This window comes from Belonocnema kinseyi, chromosome 6 (assembly GCF_010883055.1).
Source record: "Belonocnema kinseyi isolate 2016_QV_RU_SX_M_011 chromosome 6, B_treatae_v1, whole genome shotgun sequence".
Classification (NCBI taxonomy): Eukaryota; Metazoa; Arthropoda; class Insecta; order Hymenoptera; family Cynipidae; genus Belonocnema; species Belonocnema kinseyi.
The window spans coordinates 132,981,941-132,988,986 of record NC_046662.1 but is presented as its reverse complement, the minus strand read 5'-3'; the positions used below and the strand labels follow the sequence as shown (position 1 = coordinate 132,988,986).

At 33.7% G+C, this 7,046-nt stretch overlaps 1 protein-coding gene across 3 annotated transcripts in view; it reads right to left on the bottom strand.

Annotated features, from left to right (window-relative positions):
• LOC117174965 overlaps nucleotides 1–7,046 on the bottom strand; it is a 183,973-nt gene that overhangs the window by 1,020 nt on the left and 175,907 nt on the right. The gene's annotated exons all lie outside the window — the stretch shown is intronic.

Here is a 7,046-nt window from a genome sequence, read left to right as displayed (position 1 = left end):
GTTATGGCCTCCGTATTTTGGGATGCACATGGCATAATATTCGTGGGCTATCTTGAAAAAGGTAAAACCATAACCGGAGCATACTATTCATCATTATTGGACAGATTGAAAATCGAAATCGCCGAAAAACGACCGCATTTGAAGAAGAACAAACCGCTTTATCATCACAACAATGCGCCTGTTCATTCATGCTTAGTTGCATAAGCAAAATTGCATGAAATCGACTTCGAATTGGTTCCTCAGCCACCGTATTCACCAGACCTGGCCCCCAGCGACTATTACTTGTTCCCTAACCTGAAGAGATGGCTCACCGGTAAGCGTTTTTACTCAAATGAGGAGCTCATAGCTGAGACTGAGGCGTATTTTGGAGACTTTCCGATCGAGTACTTCTCGGACGGTATCAAAAAGTTAGAAAATCGTTGGACTCGCTGTATCGACCTAAAAGGAGAGTATGTTAAAAAATAAAACCGACTTTGGCCAAAAAAACGTCTCCGTGTTTCATTTTTCAGGGACTTATCAGACTGCCTAGTTTGTCCCTAACACGTATTTCGGCTTCCTGAATATTTTATTAATTATTGAATGATCTCGTTATAGCCCGATATTTCCAAAATATTTTTACTCGAGCTGGATTTTGTATCAAACTGTGAGTTGGTTTTGTTATGTATTTTTTTTCTAAGACGAACCCGGTTTCTCATGATCAGTTACGGACTATTTTAAGTGCCTGATACGTTAATGATATTAAAAGTTCATAGCGATTAAGACGTTAATCAAGTCGTTCAACCGCTCCTCCCCTTATTTCCCCCTCATTTCATATACTTCATCACTCCTCATTTCCAATACTTCACCTCTCCTCATTTCCACTCAATTAGTAAAGTAGGCGTTGCACGCTTACAAAAAAAGTTTTTGTAGACAAAAATAAAATAAAAATTAAATACATTTCCAAAAAATATTTTAAAAGAACTGAATTAAATTTTTTAACATATATAAAGAAAAATGAATTTTTTTGAAAATACTTTCCTTAAAAAAATGTAATCAGGTCATTTAAAATCTAAAAACGATTAGTTTGTGAGTAACTCACAAAACGTATTTTGAAAAAAATGTAGCCTAATGCATCTTTTAATTTTTTGAAGTTGTCTTGTTCTTATTATATGTACAGTAAGAATGGGACGTAGATGTGTGGCTCTTGGTTGCCAGTCACGTTATGACAACAAAGAACAGAAATTTCACATGTTCTTTGTACCAAAAGATCCAGCAATAATTAAGCTGTGGCAAAAAGCCACTTTAGGGAATGACATTGTATTAAACCATAATCATGCAGTGTGTGAAAATCAGTTTTTGGAGCCTGACATCATTTGGGGGTCGGAGGTTAGAGGACCTGATGGAAACGCCATGAGTATGGTACGTTTGTTTAGAGTTTAACAGTTTATAGTCTGTTCATTTTAGACATGAGGTTTGCAATAATATAATTAACTATTTAATTCCACATCTCCTGTAAATTTAAATAAAAATGCTAAATATAGCAGACGGTTTGTTAACTTGTGCGTTCTGCAAATTAAAAATTTGATTAAATTTTCATATAAATTTACATTGACTAATCAGATCAGAGAAAGCAAAAATCTCATATTTCTAAAACCGCTGAAACGATAAGCAGCCCTGCTGAAGAATTACATCCCAATGTAGCAAACGCACTACATAATGTAAAAATGGATGATAATAAAATTATTAGGGGTTGAATGCAGCGAGAAAAAATCTCGGAAGATTAAGCAACAAATAAATTATTGGAATGTACAATTCTTTACTATGCAATTTAAGTTGCAACCTTACATATTCTAATTATTATATTTACATTGGATATAAGTGAATTATTTTTTATTAATTCTTCTGATCATGTATATGCTTTAAATATTTTTGTCACTAAGGTCTTAAATATTATTAATTTTCTCATCAACTACATTAATAATTTTAACATTACATTTTTTTCATATAATTAATAATAAAATTAATAATATCAGCAAAATAAATCATAGAAATATAAAGTTCGAACTGCTTTCAAAATTTGTCTCAAAATTAAATTTTATTCCTATTAAACTACATATTTTCATGACTTTTTCTTTTTTTTAAATAATTAGTACTAGTTACTCTTATTTTTTCATATTTTTTCTGTTTATTTCCAACCAGCATCAAATTTTTAATTATTTTTGCTTTTTCTTAAGGGCATGTGATACTTAGAAAATTGTCGATTTCACCAGTTTTAGGTTCCGACGGCTTTTTTTCTTTAATAATCAATATTTTGTCTTGAAAATTTGGGACATGATAGCGACTATGCTAACGGACGTCCCCGCACACTTTATTTGTGTTTTTTTTTTCAAAAAAATTTTTGATATTGCTAACAACGTGTGTACATTTGGAGGTTATGTATGTTACAATTCTCCTGTGCGTTACATCCAAACTATACAATATTTTTGGCCGAAAACTTTGGACTTGAAAATAAACATAGTAACTAATCTCCCGGAACTAACCCTTTTTGCAGGCAATCAAAAAAGTTTATTTCATAAATAATTTCCAGATTATCGAAAAGGCAGAGATGAAACACGACGTAACCTCAAAATAATACATATGCATAAAATTTTTATTTAGCACAATACATTTTTTTTGCTATTATCCCTCAAAAAAGAGTACGGGGACGTCCGTTATGATATTTTATAGCATCTCCGAATTCAGTTTTTAAAAATTTTCATTTTTGTGGAAAAAAAGCCGGGGAAACTGTAAGTATCACATGCCCTTAATGTAATCCATTGCAAAAGTCACACCAACTGATCATGGCGCCAGCTGTTGGATTAGTTTGACCGACATATCTCCTCCTGATAGCAAGAGAACTACTATTAAATACACATACACGGACGAAACAGGGGGCTGGTTTGAACAACCGACTCTACGCTCGAATCAGAAACAAAATAACCCGATGATCAAATTCCCAACAGAAAAAGCAGAAAACAGTTCGGGAAATAATAATAATCATGAAAAGCGAAACTCCTAAAATCAACTTTTTTTCAAATTTACCAAAAAGACTGAAACAAAAATTTAAATTCACAAAACGACAGCGTAAATAAAAAGAAAAATAATTCTACTTGTTATCATTGTGGAATAGCGGGTTATTTTAAAATAGAATTCCCATACTGCAGGTACAATCAGGTACATAAAAGTACATAAAAAGAGATACAGTATATAGAATTTTCCATCAAACTAGAAGAAAAATGTATTAGCTTTAATATTTTAGAAAATATCGCCTGCAGAAACGACTTTTGAGTGAAAATTTGGCTTTTTGAATACAGTCTTTTATAAGCGTCGGCTTAAAAACAGTTGAATTGCAAAGTTTGATTTGCTTTGATCCTTAAATTTTTCGTCCAAAAAAAACATTTCAAATGTTCGAGGACAAAAGATTTGTGGAACCTCTTTAAATTGATTTAAAACCATAAAAGAATAGGTTTTTTGGAAATTACTCGTTTCTGGTTACACCAGGCAGCAGTGCGTTAAAAATGACGTTAACTGGAAAAATATACAAAAGAGATGAAAATTAATAATATAGTACATTTCGACATGCCTTTGGTACACTCTTTTAGTGTCCTAAGCTAAAAGCCAAGTTCAGTAGTCAGACTTTTGGATAAAAATACTAAAAGTGAGCCCATTTTGAGAATTTTTGTGTTCACATTTTTTCATGATTAAAAAATTCTCTGTACACTTGTTGACAGTACTTGAAAAGAAAAATGGTAATTTACGATAGCTCTACAGATTATCATAACAACTTTTTGAATGTTTTTGAAAAATTGAAAATTGAAATTTTGACCTAACAGAAAATAATCAAAAATCAAAATATGCTTTTATAGGACACGTAGTTTTTGTTTTATTTATAAAAAAATATTAAAAATACAAAAATTAAATTTTTCGACACACGACACAAGCTAAGAAAAAATTGATAGATAACATTTTTTCACCGAAGTAGAGCAAACATTTTTTATTAATGGTTTTTTTACATTCTTATCAGAGAAGGTTTTAAGACCACTTTATAAAAATTTTAAAATTTTCTGTACGTCTGTTTATAGTATTCAAAAAGTTAAACAAATTATCCTGATGGCTTTTTTCATAAAATGAACCTTTTAATCCAAATAGCGGACAATGCGAAAAAAAGGCTGGAGAAGAAAAGGCTTGATTTCCAAATGCCTTACAAAATTATCATAGCAACCTTTTGAATTTTCTAGAAAAATAAGAAATTCAAATTTTGACAGCATACATGACCTTCAGGTCAATTTTCAGGTCAAGACGATTTTTCTTAGATTGAACTCTGTGCCCGGATGAATTTTTTTGGTAGACTTCAGGCTGTGGATTGTTATCACAACACCCCCCCCCAAACCCAGACAGTAGCAATAATTGCGGATAAGATGTAAAGACTGTGACGATGTAGTTACAAAAGTGACAATCTTGACAATCTCACTTCTCTATGACTAGTTACAAAAAAAGACACTTTGTCCTTACTTTTAGCATTACCCAGAAACAACAGCGTGGATGTAGTAGTTCTGCTTCCTTTGGGGTGCTTTTTTGTCGTGAGTTCCCCTTGCCACTCACGTTTCGGGTGGTTGATTATCGTGAGTCCCTTGCCTCTCACGTTTCGAATGGTTGGCTTGAAGACACAAACGTAGACATATTTCCAAACTTTCCACAGTTTTTAGCAAAGTTTCTCGAGAGATGGCTGCGCAAGCTGCCCGAATCCTTTCCATAAGATCTTTACTTGTTGTGGGTCGCTGAGCAAAAACTACATTTCTAATATAAACCCATAAAAAGAAATCAGGTCATGCTAGATCTGGTGAGCAGGGAGCCATTCGAATGTACCTCCTCGTCCAATTCATCTCTCTTTGAAGTTTAAGTTCAAAAACTCACGCACGATGAGTGCAAAATGTGGCGGAGCACCATCTTGTTGAAGCCACATTCTTTGCCTTGTTGCTAAGTCGACGTTCGCCAATAGTCCAGGTAAATGGTCCCTTAACAACTCTAAGTAAGTGTGTCTGTCAACGTTTCCGTAAAAAAATAGGGTCCAATTAAATAGCCATTTATTATTCCGCACCACACCATAACACTCCGTCGATTTTGATAATCCATCGGCCTGTACCAGTGATACCTATCTCTCTTTCAATTGGTCAAGTACTGACTTGTGCATCAACCTAAACAGTTACAGGTCGCGCATCATTTTCGTTGTACTCATGATGAAACCGTTCAGCGCAAAGTCTTGATGCAGCGGCATAGTTAACGTGACATTCCCTTCAAATTAGTATCATATCAACGATTTCAGTAGGTAAGTAATCAGTCATATTGCGAAATTTCTTTGGAAACTATCAAAATATCACAAAAATTGACAATACCTCATTTTTTTCTTCCAATTTTCAATGATTCGAATTACGAACATGAAATCGGCAGCATTTAGAATTTTGAAATAATAAATTTCTCCTGCATGAAGCTCCGAACAAGATTATTATTTCAATAAACCAAAGAGCTTAACACCAAATGATAATGAGACCTAAAAGAAGCATCAATATTAGGGAAACAAATGCATCGCGGTGGAGTATGAATTTAGTCAACCACTCTAAAGAAAAAAATGCCTGCGACTAAACTGCGATCAATCAGGACGTATATAAATCCTTTTTAGCTGAATTACTTTAACTTTGGTCGATACATAACAATTAAAAATTATTAATTTGAAATGACGAAAGCTAAAATAATTCAGCTTAAAAGGATTTATGTACGTTCTGAACGATCACAGTGTAGCGGTATAATTTAGAAGTTCAAAAACGGTAAGGCTGCTCAGTAGACCTATGTGGAAAGTTTAAGTCATAAAAAAACATTGGAAATGAGCAAATTCAGTTTATGGAAAAACGATCAAAGTTGCAATAAAATGTTTAATAACAACATTTTTTTAAAGAATGATATAAAATTTTTGCGATAAACTTAAGTGCGAGGCACGAGATACGTGATGAGAATGTGTTCGCTAATGCCGAAGGAGCTTTAATGAAAAAGGATTCACTATCACTAAATTACTGTTTTCGATGCTTTCATCTTTAGTTTTAAAAAGTGTTACAGGAAATTTATATGACTTTTTACAAGCGTAACATTGCTAATATTAAACAAAAACATAATTCGATTAATTTGTTTATTCAAAGCAAGTAATAGTATATTACGATAGTATTGGCGGAGGATCACAATTTCAAGAAAACGTGGCGATTCTCGTAGTACCCTGCTTAATGAAGCACCAAGTAAAAAGGTTCCAAGATTTCGGGCACTTTCGCTCAGTCGTTCAAATATTCTGAAGTTTTCATTGAGACAAATTATGCAGTAGTGAAGATTTACTCTAGCATTTAGCCCACTTCGAAAGGTCTCCTTTCTGAACAAAGAAGTAAATGCAAGCAGAACAAATTAACCCATAACGAATAAGCAATACATATAGACAGTTCATATGGTGAAATCGAAAATATGATTCAATTAATAACTTTTTACAAGAGCACCTGAGTTTTAATAAGATATCAATCACTGATCACGGGATCATCGATGAACAAAACACATAATTTTGAGACTGGTCGTCGTAAACTAGAACGACCGATTCTATCAGTGGCGACTCGAATTCACGTTGTCCTTCTCAGGGTATAATTCAATGGCACGTCGAAGCTGCCACTTAAGATGACGAAGGTTATCCTCCTTTAAAACAGCCCAGGATTCTAATTTCATAGGAACAAGATTTGTTCGTCACTATTTAGACAGCTGCTGGAGGTTGTGCAAATACTCCTTTTACCAATATTGCCAAAAGTACTGGACAATTTGTTGCAAATGCTGATAGCAGTCCAGTCGCGTGACCTGAATATAATTTAACTCTGGTGCGACAGAGCAACCAATGAGTCTTCTATAAGGAAGTGTCCTAGAGTTAAAGGTTCAAGGCCATTGGGGTCGCCGGATAAGGGTGACAGAGGAAGAGAATTCCAGCAAGCATCGAATTGAGTCAGTACTCT